This window comes from Ictidomys tridecemlineatus, chromosome 2, assembly GCF_052094955.1.
Source record: "Ictidomys tridecemlineatus isolate mIctTri1 chromosome 2, mIctTri1.hap1, whole genome shotgun sequence".
NCBI lineage: Eukaryota > Metazoa > Chordata > Mammalia > Rodentia > Sciuridae > Ictidomys > Ictidomys tridecemlineatus.
The window spans coordinates 176,319,243-176,334,129 of NC_135478.1; the positions used below are offsets into that span (position 1 = coordinate 176,319,243).

General features: G+C 43.1%; 1 long non-coding RNA gene across 1 annotated transcript; it reads left to right on the top strand.

Annotated features, from left to right (window-relative positions):
• Window positions 1-716: 716 nt before the first annotated feature.
• LOC144375408 (uncharacterized) lies at window positions 717-5,196 on the top strand. Its single transcript, XR_013435230.1, has 2 exons — window positions 717-1,482; window positions 4,232-5,196. It is a non-coding gene; the product is annotated as an uncharacterized LOC144375408 (long non-coding RNA).
• Window positions 5,197-14,887: the final 9,691 nt, after the last annotated feature.

The following is a 14,887-nucleotide window of genomic DNA, read 5'->3' on the forward strand; positions in this document are numbered from 1 at the left end:
CACGTGAATTTACATGAGAAACACACCTTCCGTCAGGAGGCTGAGGAGCTCCTTTGTCTACACGAAGCTTAGAATTGAGCAGTTTGTTCTCAGTCTGAGTTGCTGCGAAACCTGCCCAACTGGTCTCAGGTGGTTTTCACTCACTGTCCTCCCTCCTGCTTCCTGCCTTTCCTTCTTGCTTCCATAAGGATGGAGAGGCTGGGAGGATGTGTACTCAGTTCCCTTGAAAAGAGCTACTCAGGGAATCCCTGCCTTTGCCCATCCCAGAGGAGACCAAGGTTCCCCAGGGTACTGCTGGAGTTCTGTCTTGGTAACCAAGGAGGAGATAATAGCTTCCATGAATTGCCCGCCACTATAAGCACTTTGTATGTTTGATGATGATGATGATGATGATAATAATAATAGCAGCTAATGATTAATATGGTGCTTAGTTGGCACAGGGCATTGTTTAAATTATTTTGTACCTATGAATTTGTTTTATTCCCTCATACTCATCTGAAATAGTAACTACCATCGCTCCCATCTTACAGCTGAAGATCTGGGCTCAGAAAAGTTCCGTCACTAGCTCAGGGTGGCCCCACCGGTATCGGAGTCTGAAGTCACACAGATGGCTTGGCACTGTGCTCCTCAGCAGTATTCCAAGCCATCTCTCCAGGAGGAGGTTTTACCCATTTTACAGATGAGACCGAGGCCCACGGAGAGAAGGTAATCCTGGATTCAAATGCAGGCAGGAGACTCCAGAGCCTGGATCTTATTTGATATGTCACTCCTCCAGGTGCAGGTGGGGTCACCTGGAGAGCACGCTGAGGGCCACAGAAGGTGACACCACTAACAGAGCTACCAATGGTGTGGCACAGGGTGCAGAGCTGTCTGGAGGGGCTCCCTGCCCTACCAAGGCTGCTGGTCTTGCTTCTGGGGCCCAGCGGGGAGAGAGGGAGGCCAGTGTTTGGGGGAATGCAGGGAGGCAGCCAGTGATCAGAAAATCACATTTTCTTTTTGCCTCAGGAGCAAAATTCACTTGTGCCCTTTTTTTTTTGGTTCCTGATCTCTTCCTCACTCTATCTCGGGGTCATTGGTCAAGGCATCCTGGGGCCCACTGGGGTTTGAAACATCAGACACCACAGTCTCTGTGCCACCTGCTAAATAAGGGAAGTATCCAGGAGAGTTTCACTTATTTATTTATCCTGTGTTTTGTTCCCCAAAGGATTCATGACAGTACACGGTATTGTCATGTACGATTATGTGACAGTGTGGCTGCGATCCCAGCCCGCCTGTCCTCCTTCCCAGGGGCTGTCAACAAGTCCCGTCGTCTTCCTGCCACCAGGTTGCTTGGTTTCGCAGTTGGCGATGGCGCCTTCCTTGGAGAGTTGGAGTGATGGTTCCTAACAGTTCCTGTCGAGCTCCTGTCCCAAGCCTGCTGCAGAGAGGTGCCTGGTGGACGAGGAGGAGGATGAGGAGGACGATGGCCATGACAGTGGCAAGGTGGGGACTGACTTCACAGAGCAAAACCAGGGGAAAGGTCATACAATGGAGCCCAGAATGAGGCCACCAGGAAGCCACCCTCACATTCTCAGGGCTGGTGTGACAAGACAGCCCCGATGGCTAAGTCCCTCTGGGCATTTGTAAAGGGAAAGCAGTGGGCGCAGGCTCAGGAGGGAGGACAGGTCTCCCTGGATTCCTGAGGATGCTGTGCAGTGTGGTGGACAGTGTCCACACTGCTTCATTGTGTAAACACAACAACAAGTCCCACTGACCGTCCCTTAATAGCGGCTAATGCAGTGAGCCACAGCTTAAGCCAGCTTGAGTCATCGCACTGCGCCAGCAGAGTACAGTCCAGGCGCAGCTCTCAGTGGGCGTGACTTGACCGGGGGCAACAGCAGGCAGTGCTCACCGCGCATCAGGAGTGAGAGCTCTGAGCACTCTGCATGCATTCCCTGGTTTAAAGCTTGAACCATCCTGATGGGATTGGCAGTATCATCATCCCCATTTTATACATGAGTAAACTGAGGCCTGGAGAAGTTAAGAAAGCTGCCCAAAGTCACTGAGCTCCTAATCCCTAGCCAGGCTTCGAACTCAGGCAGGCAGGCAGGATCCTGAGCCTGTGCCCCTACCCCTTCCAGAAAACTGATGGGGCAGAAGAGCTTTGTGACAGTCCTTCGTGAGGTTGGCTGGTCAGCAGAGCCTCTGAGGGAACGTGGGCATCACTGAGGTCAAGCTGATGTGTGAACCCTGACGAGTTCCTGGGGGGCAGTGTTCTGGGGGCCCATTAGTGGGGAGCCGTGTGCCTTACCCATCAGCTGAGACGGGGTAGTGTTCCAGGGCCTAATATAGGGCCCCCCTGGAACTGAAGCCAATCTCTGGCCTCGGCCCAGGAAAGGAGGTGGCAGTTAGGGGAGCAGGGCCAAGATCCATCTCAGAAAGCAAACTTGAACCCACTCCAATGCCCCAAAGAACAAGCGAAGACCCAACACCCTCCACGTATCCTAGCTGCACTGATTTTAGTCCGAATCAGTGTCAAGTCAGCTAGTTTCTTGTTCTCGGTATTTAAAAAAAAAAAAAATGAATACATGGCATTTGTAGGACATGCACATCCCTTTCATCGTGAGCTTTATGCCCCCATATATTAAACCTCCTAAACTATCTGAGAAGAAACACCCCCAGGCCTCCTCTATCTTGTAACTGACCGATTCAGCAGAATGCTCCCCAAAGGCTAAATATAGCCTTGTCTGGTTTTTGCGGGGTGGCTCCTGGACAGATACACAGACAGCCCACTGTATCTGTGGATTCAAACAACTGTGGAATGAAAATATTTTAGGAAAAAAAAAATGTGTCCATACTGTACATGAATAGGCTTTTTTCCCTTATCAATTATCCCTTAAAGAATATAGTATAACAACTAATAAGGTGGCATTTGCATTGCATTTGGTATTAGAGTAATCTGGAGAAGTATACGGTAGGGTGCACACAGGTTATAGGCAGATACTGTGTCACTTTATGTAAGGGACTTGAACATCCCGAGTTTGGCATCCACGTGGGTCTTGGAACCAACCCCCTTTGGGTGCCGAGGGACAGCTGCAAGAGAAACAGCAGGACCCATCACCTAACCTTCTGGGCTCATCCTCTCTGGTATCCAGACGCATTGGCCAAGTCCCTTCTCCTCCTCTGTGGGAGTGGGGCCTCCTCAGGATTTCCTGAGAATATCCCTGGTTCAGGGTGGTCAGCATTCTGGCATCGACTGCCCTTTCCCTGCCCCTGTCACCTTTACTTCCCTCATCCTTTCTGCCTGTGGCTGTGTGGGTGGCCCACTGTAACTCAGAGCTCAGTCCACTGCAGAGACCCCGACATAGCACAGGCGACAGCAGAAAGCCAAAATGCTCTGTCCCTTATCTAAATTGCTTGCCAAGTTCCCTTAAGTCCCTGGCTTCCCATTAACTTCTGGGACTTTGCTCGTCCCCAGGAGTCAAGGTTTGCTCAACAAACTCATTCCCTGAGCCCCCAGCCTCCAGTTATTTTCCTAGAGAGCAGAATTTAGCTCATCCCTCATTTTCACCTTTGCTTCCAAGGGCCTGGAACTTGCTTTTCTCACCCCTCAAACCTCACATGGTATGTGTTTTTCCTATAACGTACATCCTAACATGTGAAAGCCGTCACAGTCACTGTTTTAAATAGCATCCCCCCCCCCAACTGTGACATTGTAGGTATTGGGAATTATGGGACAGTGGGCAATTACATTTCCAAAAAATAAGGATGAAATAACGAGGTAACAAAAAAGACCCCAAACAAGAGATGGCCAAACTGTGATTAAGCAAGGAATGCTGGGGCCGGAAAGAAGGGTAAAGAAGAGGAGCAGCTGCTCTGGGGGACCCTGTGGGGCCCGGAGAGGTGAGACTGGATTGGGTGTGAGGAAAGGATGGGATGGGCGGGTGTGATGAGTGGGAGAGAGCAGAAGGCCATCTTTAGGAGGAGAACCCGCTTGAGCAAAGGCAGGAAGCGGGCCCAGGACCCACAGGACTGGAGGGGTGATCAGGAGCAGTCCTGGCCAGCGGGGAAGGGCCGGGAGCCTCCCCAGGCCCGAAGGTGAGGCAGAAACCAGGATGGGGGACTCTGGCCTACTGCCTTCTGGGAGTGAACAGGTTACCTTTGGTTCCCAACACAATCAACAATGTAAACTGCCAGGATGCAGTTCCCTAATGAAGTCTGTTTTCTTACAACATGTGTTTATTTATTACAGAGAGCTGTGAGAACTTGAGGGTGTTGTGTCAACCTCGTCTCAGGCACCAGCTGAACTCAGTGACACCAGCATCTTGGATCCTGACAGACGGCGGGAGTTCTTACTGAATCACCAAGGAGGCTGCTCAGGCCTGGCGCGGCTCTGCTCCGGAGGTGCTTCATTTGCCGTGTGGGCAGACTTGACCCCAGTCAAGGCTGCAGACGTGCCCTGATTTGGAACCCTATGCTGGTGTCAGTTGCACCCGTGGTTTTCAAACTTGAGCTTGTGTCTGGGTCACCTGGAGTGCTTGTTAAAACACAGAGTGCTGGGCTCCCCCAGTTTCTGAATCAGCAAGTCTGGGATAGGGCCTGGGAATATGTATTTCTAATAAGTGTGGCTGCTGCTGCTTGGGAGATCGCACTTGGAGAGTCATAGGTCTGCGCCAGGGTTCTACTGTCAACTTGTGAAACGTTCTCTCTTCAGTTCTTTTTGCAAAGAAACATTAGATTAGATGGAAGAGTGAATGGAAGTAAAAAAAAATCAAAATGACCTACATGTCCATCAACTGATGAGTGGATAAATTATGGGATATCCATACAAGAAAATATTATTAAGCCATAAAAAGGAATGAAATATTAATACACCTTACAATATGTGAATGATCTTTGAAAACATGCTAAATGAAAAAAGCCAGGCACAAAAGGCCACCTATTATATGAATTAATTTAGATGATATGTCCAGGCAAATTCATAGAGACAGAAAGCAGTTAATGGTTGCCAGGAGCTGGAAGCAGGGTTGGAACGAGGAGCGACTGCTTATTGTGCTTCCCAGTATAATGATAAAAACGTTGAACTAAATAGTGGTGATGGCTACACCACACTGTGACTGTACCTTTTATCCCCAACTTGCATATTTTAAAAATGACTAAAATGTTCAATTTTATGCTATATGTATTTTATCACAATAAGAAACAATTAAGAGTGAATGGAGTGTTGTTTTTATTCAAATCATTGAGCCATTAAAATGTTTACAGAATAATGGTTGGAAATGCAAAGAGCCTAGATTGGTGGTTCTCTGCCCTGGTTGCATGAAGGGTCACCTGGAGAAGTTTATACCACACTCTCCTCTTAGCTACTCCCCAAACCAGCTCAGTCTCTGGAGGTGAGGCCCAGGCATCAAAAAGTAAAAACCTACCTCTGGATAATTGCAATGTACAGCCAGGTTCCGGAATACTGGCCAGAGACCTCGAGGGCCAAATATACTGGTGAACTTCATGCACACTGACTTGACCTTCATCGCAGACAACACTCTGTTATGTCCTCCTACGCGTGCTTGGCATTGGAGTGCAGTGTAGAAGGAGGTGACTCTTGGAATCAGATCAGCTTGGGATTTGAAATCAGTTCTGCTATCGGAGAGCACTGGGCAAACCTCAGTACCCTGCTGAGCGTGTTTTCTCCCACGAGAAGAACAGGGGTGTCTTGAGGCGTGCCTGAAATAGGCCAAGTTCCCAGCAATAACCGGTCAGACACTGTCCTCTCATCATCCAGCCCATCATCCTCTTCTACCTTATTTGTGTAAAAGTTTTAGCAATGTGGTATCTTGCTAAGTTCAATTTGAGCTTATGTCCCTCCATTGGTAGGGTCAAAGGACTTTATAACCCTGGAAGGACACATTCAGGAGAAGCATTAACTAGAGCACTCATGCTCAGACTTTATTTATTTATTTTTAGTTGTAGATGGACACGATACCTTTTTTATCTTATTTATTAATTTTTATGTGGTGCTGAGACTCAAACCTAGTGCCTCACACGTGCTTAGCAAGTGCTCTACTACTGAGCCACAATCCCAGCCCTCAGACTTTCTTTTGTGTACTAAGCTTTATAAAGATGTAAACATATGATACAATAAAACCAGATAAAAATTTACCTCAATTTTTAATAACCAAATATTTGTATTTTTCATGTTTTGGTGTAGCCCTTGTTCATAAGTAATATAGGCATTTTTTTTTTTTTGGTACTGGGAATTGAACCCAAAGATGCTTATCCACTGAGCCACATCACTAGCACTTTTTATTTTTTATTTTGAGATAGAGTCTTGCTAAGTTGTTTAGAGCCTCACTAAGTTGCTGAGGCTGGCCTTGAACTTGTGATCTTCCTGCTTCAGCCTCGAAAATCATTGGGATTACAAGCGTGCACCACCATGCAGGGCTAATATATTTTTATTCAACTACAATTATGATACAGTCACAGTTTTATACTCTGTACATTTTTTTCTTTCAGCTCTTCATTTTATGTACTTATCACAAGTTTATGGTTCATTTTTGACATTTTAATGGCTACCTAATATTTCATTGAATAGCCTTACTATAATTTCACTACTGTTCTCTTGGTAAGCCTCTTGATTGCTTCTTTTTTAGTCAGCTATTTCTCTCTGCTGTGATTAAAGGACCCCAATCAGAACAATTGTAGAGGAAGAAAAGTTTACTTGAGGGCTCACGGTTTCAGAGGTCTCAGTCCATAAGAGGCTGGCTCCATTCCCCATGGCTCAACATGAAGCAGGACATCATCACAGAAAAGTGGGCAGAGAAAAGCAGCTCACATGAGGATCAGAAAGCAGACAGAGAGTCTCCATTTGCCAGGTACAAATATGTACCCCATGGCCACATCCCCAGTGAACCACTTCTTCCAGCCACACCTCACCTACCTCCAGTCACCACTCAGTTAATCCCACCATGGATTAATTCTCTGATTAGGTTAAGGCTATAACCCAATCATTTCTCCTCCAAGCCTTCTTGCATTGTCTTACACATGAGCTTTAGGGGAACACCTCATCTAAACCATAAAACCTTCCAAGTTTTCAATATTAGAAACCAGGCTCCATGAAAACATTTCTGCATATAATTTTTAACTACCTTTGACTTACATCCTTAAAATTCTCATGAGTTACTGGGTCAAAAGATGTGAACATTTTAAGGATCTTGAATGCACTGTCAAATGGCTTTAGTAAAAGATTGTACCAGCAGGGTGTGAGTGTGTAATTTTCAACAACTTTCTAGTACTGAGTCTCATCATTTGAAAAAGATTTATAAATTGTACATAGTCTAACAATATAGGCTAGGAAGAGACTGTGTCCAACTTTGAGGCATATATGACATTCCTTGGCCATTCCTTTTCTGGTGGCAATCCCTACTATTTTGTAAACCGTTTGAGGGCACATCTTAGAAAATCAATAATTACTTTTTGAAGCAATGAATAATTCAGGCAATCCCTCCTCCCAATAATTTTTTCATTTTTCTAATAACAATTGAGATTTATTTGTTTGTTTGTTTTCAAAATAAATTAAATTGCACTTTATTTCACTTATGTTGGCAGCCTCAGAGAGCTCTGTTTGCAGAAAAAAAAAATGTTTGATGGTTTTCACTCGGTGGGGAGTAGATCTCCCCCACACCACGACAGCAAGAGGCTAAATCATGGCTCTGCACTCCCATCTCGTTTCCTGTCTACTCCTGAAGAGCCAACTCGACAGGAATGAAGGGAAAGCTATTTGTGGTGTGCATGGGAGGAAAAATGAATGCAAATAGGCCCTTCCTAAGCTATTGAGCTCAGCTCTTCCTCTTTCCAATAGGATAAAAGTGGTACATGCTCAAGTGATTGAATTTGCGTATTGGTTCCCATTGATGAGGACAGTTTGTGGCATTGAAAAGCTGCTATAAATTCAGTAATGCTTTTAAATAACTATGGATTTTATTATTTTGTTTTCAAGTGTCTACATAAATTTCCAAAACAGTAGTAGAACTATGTGTGAGATGGATGTATCTGGCTGTACCTATATGGTATACATTTGTATTCTCAGATTCCTTCAGTATCCTTTTTTTTTGCCTAAAGGTTGAGAAATGCTGCTCTGAGAGTAAACCAATATCTTTTTATCACTAATAGGTGCTTAACCGGTTAAGAGGAGTAGGGGAGTGCTTGTCATCGTAGCTAGTACTTTTCTAGTATCTAATACTGTGGCCTGACCCTCCCTCCCCCCAGATACGGGGACTCCTCTACCTTAACTTTTAGAAATGGCTAAATTTTAAGTCTCCTTCCAGCCGCTTTACCTTCTTCTCATCTGTGACAGCAGCAAACAATTAATGGGATTTCTTAAATATCTCACTGGCTGAAATAACATCTTTTTTTTTTCCAATTAAAAAGTAACAAAAGCTGCATCTCTACTCTGTTCCCTTCACTAGCCGTAACATTTTGACATCTGCCTCTGTCACCAGCTTTGTGTAAGACCAAGCTTATCTCAAAATGGAATAGGTCATGTGTTTCTTCTGAGGACAGATTGTTTGCGACTTCAGTTTCTAAGGAAAATTTATACGGGTGGTTTGTAGAAAGTTGACATACTCAAGGGTTCCTTTGTCAGAGGACTGCAGGGTTGCTGAGGACCTGTCTGGACAAGGTGGCCTTGTACCCCAGTCATGCAGGGGTTGCTGCGAGGATGGGGTCACCTACTTATCCACACTCTTTCCCCTTCCCCAATTCCTACAAAGACACTCCAGCCCTCGTTTATTTCAGTCTCACTTTCCAAAGCTCAACTCGTCATATTTTGTGTTATAGATTCTTAAACCCCAGGAAGCAGAGAGGTCATAGCAGAGTCTCTTGAAGAACTTCTCTAAAGTTCGCCCCCATGCCCGATGATTCCTTAGGACTGTGTGCAGCCATGAAACCTGCGTTTCGAGAAGCTCTCCTTGGGCTCCAGATGATAAATCCAGTTTCAGAACCGCTAAGCCAAGCACCCAGGGGAAGACTTCCTTGACTATCATCTCTGGCAGGTGGTCACGCAGCCTCCATTGCAATGCCACCAGCCATGGGGCACTCACTTCTTACCGGGACTTGCCTCAGTCGACACGGTCTTTGTGTGGTGGTGAATGTATAGGTGTTTTTAACCAGAAAATGTTTTTACCTGTTGATCTCAATTATAGCTTTTACAGCAATAGAGGAAAAAAGTTATTCTTCTTCCCCCAATAACCTTTCAAACACTAGAAGACAGTACTGCTTCCTTCCCAGGATCTCTCTTCTGGTTTCAAGACCTTTCCTCCAGATGTTCTAGCCAAGTCTTCTAGATCAATTACTGTAAGAACTTTATGGGTCAATTTCTTCCCAGTGTTGAGATGAGGCCATAAAGGTCCCGTCAAGGGACATGACCTGTCCATTTCCAGCAGTTACGTAGCCAAATTGAAACCTGAATTCTCTGACTCCAAATTCTGCGCTCTTATTCTTTTTTTTAATTTTTATTTATTTATTTATTTATTTATTTATTTATTTATTTATTTATTTATTTTTATTGGTTGTTCACAACATTACAAAGCTCTTGACATATCATATTTCATACATTAGATTGAAGTGGGTTATGAACTCCCAATTTTACCCCAAATGCAGATTGCAGAATCACGTCGGTTACACATCCACAAAAATTCTGTGCTCTTAATTGATTTGTTATGCTTCAGACCCTTTATCTCAGCAAACGGCACTAACTGGGGTCCTGAGTCCTGCTTTCCCTCTAGCAAATTTAACTATCAAGCCCTATCATTTCTACTTCTAATGTTTCCATCTCTAGTAGTTATAAAAATTACCCATTTTTCTCCCTTGCTGTCATTACCCTAACCCTTCTCATCTTATTCTTTTGTCTAATTTCTAAAAATTGTCGTAAAATATACATGATATAAAATTCACCATCTTAATCATTTTAAGTGCACAGTCCTGTGAGTAAATACATTCATAATGTTATGCAGCTTTCACTACCATCCATCTCTAGAACGCTTTCCATCCTGTAAAAGTGAAATTCTGTACCTATTAAACAGTAGTTCCCCATTGCTCCCTCCCTGAATTCTGGCCACCAGCTTTCTCTTTCTGTCTGTGAATCTGACTACTATCACCACATAAGTGGAATCATACAGTATTTGCCTTTTTCTGACAAGCTTATTTCACTTGGCGTAATGTCCTTAAGCTTCTCCCATATTTCAGCATATATAAAAATTTTCTTTCTCTTCTAGGTTGAATAATAATGAAATATATATATTACAATAATATTATAATATATTACGATAATGAAATATATATTACAATAATAATGAAATATATATATATTACATTTTGTTCACCCACAGATCTGTTGATGGATCCTTGGATTGTTTCAGTCTTTTAACTATTATGAATAATATTGCTATGGATACCCATGTACACATATGACTTCAAGATGTGGAATTTCTGGAATTGTTAGTAATTCTATTTTTAATATTCTGAGGAATCACCATGCTGTTTTCTACAGTGGGCTGTGCCACTTAACATTTCCAACAACAGTGCATAAAGGTTTCAATTTCTTCATGTCCACACCAACGCTTCTCATTTGTTTCTTTGTTTGGGGATGATAGTCTTCCTACTGGATGTGAGATGGTATCTCATTAGTTTTGTTTTGTATTTCCTTCATGATTAATAATGTTGAGCATCTTTTCATGTGCTTATTGGCCATTTGTATATCTTCTTTGGAGAAATGTCTATTCAAGCCCTTTGCCCATTTTTAATTGGGTAGGGATTTTGTTGTTGAATTTTAAGACTTCTCTGTATTCTCGATATTAACCATTTATCAGAAATATGCTTTACAAATATTTTCTCCAACTTTGTTTGTTACTCTGATAAGTATCTTTTGATGTGCAATATTTTAAAATTATCGTGAAAATAATTATCCTGGGGCTGTGGGTATAGCTCAGTGGTAGAATGCATGCTTAGCATGCATGAGGTCCTGGGTTCGATCCCAAGCACCACAAAAATACATTATGTGATTAGGATAATAATAAGGATCCTGAAGGTGATCATAAACATTTGCAATAATGCATATGGTACACTTTACACACTGTTTCTCTAACCTGTCTCATGGAGTCCAAACATTCTCTCTAAAAATCTTATGTTCTTAACTTTTTTTTTTATTTAACAGAGACTTTATTTTTCAGAGCAGTTTTCAGATTTCTTCAAAAATTGAGCTGAGAGTACACAGTCACCATATAATCATTCCCACCCCGTGTACAACCTTTCCCACTGCTGACATCTTCCATCAAACTGATGCATTTGCACAACTCATAAACCTACCCAGAGCCCAGTTTACATGAGAGTCTTCTCTTGATGTTGTCCATCCTGTGGGTTTTAACAAATGCATAATGACATGTGTCCACTATTATAGTGTCAGACGGAATAGTTTCATTGCCCTAAAAATCTGCTGTGCTCTGCCTATTCATCCCACCCTCTTCCTAACTCCTGGCAACCACTGAGCTTTTTATTGTCTGCATGGTTTTGCCTTTTTCAGAATGTCACATAGTTGGAATTATACTACATGTATCCTTTTCATGGTGACTTCTTTCACTTAGTAATATGCATTCAAGCTCTTTCCATGGCCTGGCAGCTCATTTCTTTTTAGCCCTGAATAATATTCCATTGTCTGGATGGACTACGTTTGTTAAAGCATTCACCAGGTCTTAACTTTTAATTCGCTGCTTTTCAAACAGGGGTTTTTGGATCTCTGTCTCAGCTGAACATGTATTTTTTGAGGATTTAAGAGTTTTACAATTTGAGAAACACATTCTAGCATAGAGTAGATGCTCAGTAAATGTAATAATTGGTGACAGAATTATGACGAAATGAAAGAGAAGCTAAAGTATAGTGAGGCAAGTCTGCGCTAGGGACTGTGTTCTTGGGATTTATCCCAGAGAGGGCTGTTATGTCAAGTGGATTTGCAGTTAAAGCTGCTTTTTGGGGGCAGGGTGTGTGCCCAGTCTTCAAGGGGCACATCCCCAGGGCAGGTTTTGGGCACTGTGGTGACCTGACAATTTCTGACAGTCCCATTTTTGGAACTGGAAACATTTTCTCATCTTAGGTTTTCTGGGACTGTTCCTTTGCTCTGTAATTTTCGGAGATTACGGTGTGATTCCTCAATTGTCTCTGCAAGATCTTCCTGTTCCCAGGCCTGTAATTCATGGAGCCTGGAGACCTGAACTCATTCAGAGCTGCCTGGGCTCCCTGACTATCTCTCCTTCCCTCTTAACCATCTGTGTTCTGCTTTGCCGGCTTTGGAGGTCCTGCTTCCAGATGGTCAGGGCAGGGCGAGAGCTCAGCTGGACAGCGCTGGTGTCTGTCGCATCATCAACCCCCACCCGTTGCCTATCTTTGTTCATCTCTTGGCCCTGAACACAATTTCACAGGTCCGCATTGTGCCAGGTGAGCACCGCACGGGTCAGAGCTGTCCCCGCGTCCCAGCCTCTTCTGTGCTCCTTTTCCTACCTACACATTGAAATGTCCTCTGTGTGGACACACAGGGCTTTTAAGTACTTCCCTGTGTTCATTGGGATCCGTCCCTCCTGTATTTTCAGGCTCTCGTTTTCTAGAGCGCGTGTTTTTCAAGTCCCATTTCCTTTTAATGCAGGGATTCTCAACCCTGGTTGCCCAGTAGAGTGACTGAACAACCAAATCTTTGGGATTGTGTTCCCCAGATAATCACAAAAGGAAAAAAAAAAAAAAGTGTGAAATGGACTTTATTGAAATTGAAAACTTTTTTTGTTTGTTTGTTTTAAAGCTGGGGGATTGAACCAGGGCCTCATTCATGTTAAGCCCATGCTCTACCACTAAGTTACAACTCCAGCCAAAATTAGAAACTGCTAATCAGAGGCTACTACTAAGAAAAAAGAAGAATTATATGGATGGGATCACACAGTAGGTATTTTCTTTCTTTTTTTTCTTTTTTTTTTTTTTTTTGGTACCAGGGATTGAACTCAGAGGCACTCAACCACTGAGTCACACCCCCAGCTCTATTTTGTATTTTATTTAGAGACAGGGTCTCACTGAGTTGCTTAGCACTTGCGGCAAAACATTCACAAGTTCAAGACTGGGGAAAATGTTTCGCGGCACATAAATCTAACAAAGGGCTTATACAGCATATCTTCGCAATTTTTTTGTTTGTTTGTTTTTCTTTTGTTGCTTGGAGTTGAATCTAGGGGCTCTTTACCACGGAGCAACATTCCTAGACCTTTTTTTTTTTTTTTTTTTTTTTAAATCTTAGCAAGACCTAAGTGAGGGTCTTACTAGGTTGCTGAGACTGGCCTCAAACTTGTGATCCTCCTGTTTTAGCCTCCCAAGTCATTGGAATTACAGTTGTACACCACTGACTCTTAGCAATTCTTATAATTCAGTAATAAAATGACAATTAGCCCAATTATAAATGGCCTAAAAGCACACTACCACCATTAACCATAAGGGAAATAGAAATCAAAATCAAACTGTGCTAAAGTGACTAAAATTAAAATTTGTTTTTAGCAGCAATGGTGAGGATGCAGAACAATTGGAACTCTAATTTGTGTCTGACAGGAGGATAAAATGGTACAACCACTTTGGAAATTGGTCTAATGGTTATTCATAAAGAGAAATATATATCTACCGATGACCAAAATCACTGTTTCTGGGTGTGGTTTTTTTTTTTGCCAGAGATAAATGAAAACAAGCATATACTAAAAGACTTAACAGCTTTATTAATAATAGCCTAAAACTGGAAACTGTCCAAATGTCCCTCAGAGAATGGACACACAAATTGTTGTGCATCAACCACAAGAATGGAATCCTAATTAGAATAAGTTATACTCTAATAACCCTCTAATGCCATGTATATCTAAAAAATACTCTCAATAATAATACTAATGAAAGGAGGAAACTATTGATTGACATGAAAACATGGATGAATCTTGAAAACATGATGCCAAGTGAAAGAGACCACATACACACAAGTACCTACTGTGTGCTGGGTGTGGTAGCACATGCCTGTCATCCCAGTGGCTCAAGAGACTGAGGCAGAAGGATCACAAGTTCAAAGCCAGCCTCAGCAAAAGCAAGTGCTAAGCATCTCAGTGAGACCCTGTCTCTAAATAAAATACAAAATAGGGCTGGGGATGTGGCTCAGTGGTCGAGTGTCCCCGAGTTCAATCCCTGGTACAAAAAAAAAAAAAAAGTACCTACTGTGTGATCCCATTCATATAAAGTTTGACAACTAGCAAACTAAAATATGGAGAAAGGAATCAGAACAGAAGTTTGCCTCTAAGGTAGAAATGACTGTGAGTGACTGGGAAGCTCAGGGTAGAACTTTCTGGAATGTTGGATACATCCTACCTCTTGAAGATGGTGTGGGTTACAAAGCATATGCACTTATTGAGACTCATTTTCACATTTGGATCTCAGATGTTGCACATTTGATATCCAAACATTCAACTTAAATAAATTACATTACAAAAGGAAAAATTGAATTTGAAAAAAGTTCCCCAGACCATTTTGCTGCACAATAAGGGTTGAGAGTCAACGCTATGCCATCCAGTTCTAAAAACGCCCCCTGTCTTGACCTTGCAGTTTGAAAATCTGTTCTTCCATCCAGACACCTCGTCGGCCAGCACTCAGTCTCCCAATCTCTTCGTTAGGAACTCCAGAACATCATGAGCGCTCACAGAAGATGTCTCATTTCCACCATACCACCCACACTTCTCTGTTGGATAAAACAAAGTAAACCACACCAGGTCTCCTTTCTGGGCAAGGGAGTCCAGTGACCGCGGCTCTTCTGGTGGCAGAGGCTGGGGATCTGAGGCCCTCTGGCAGGATCTCTTCCCTGCAC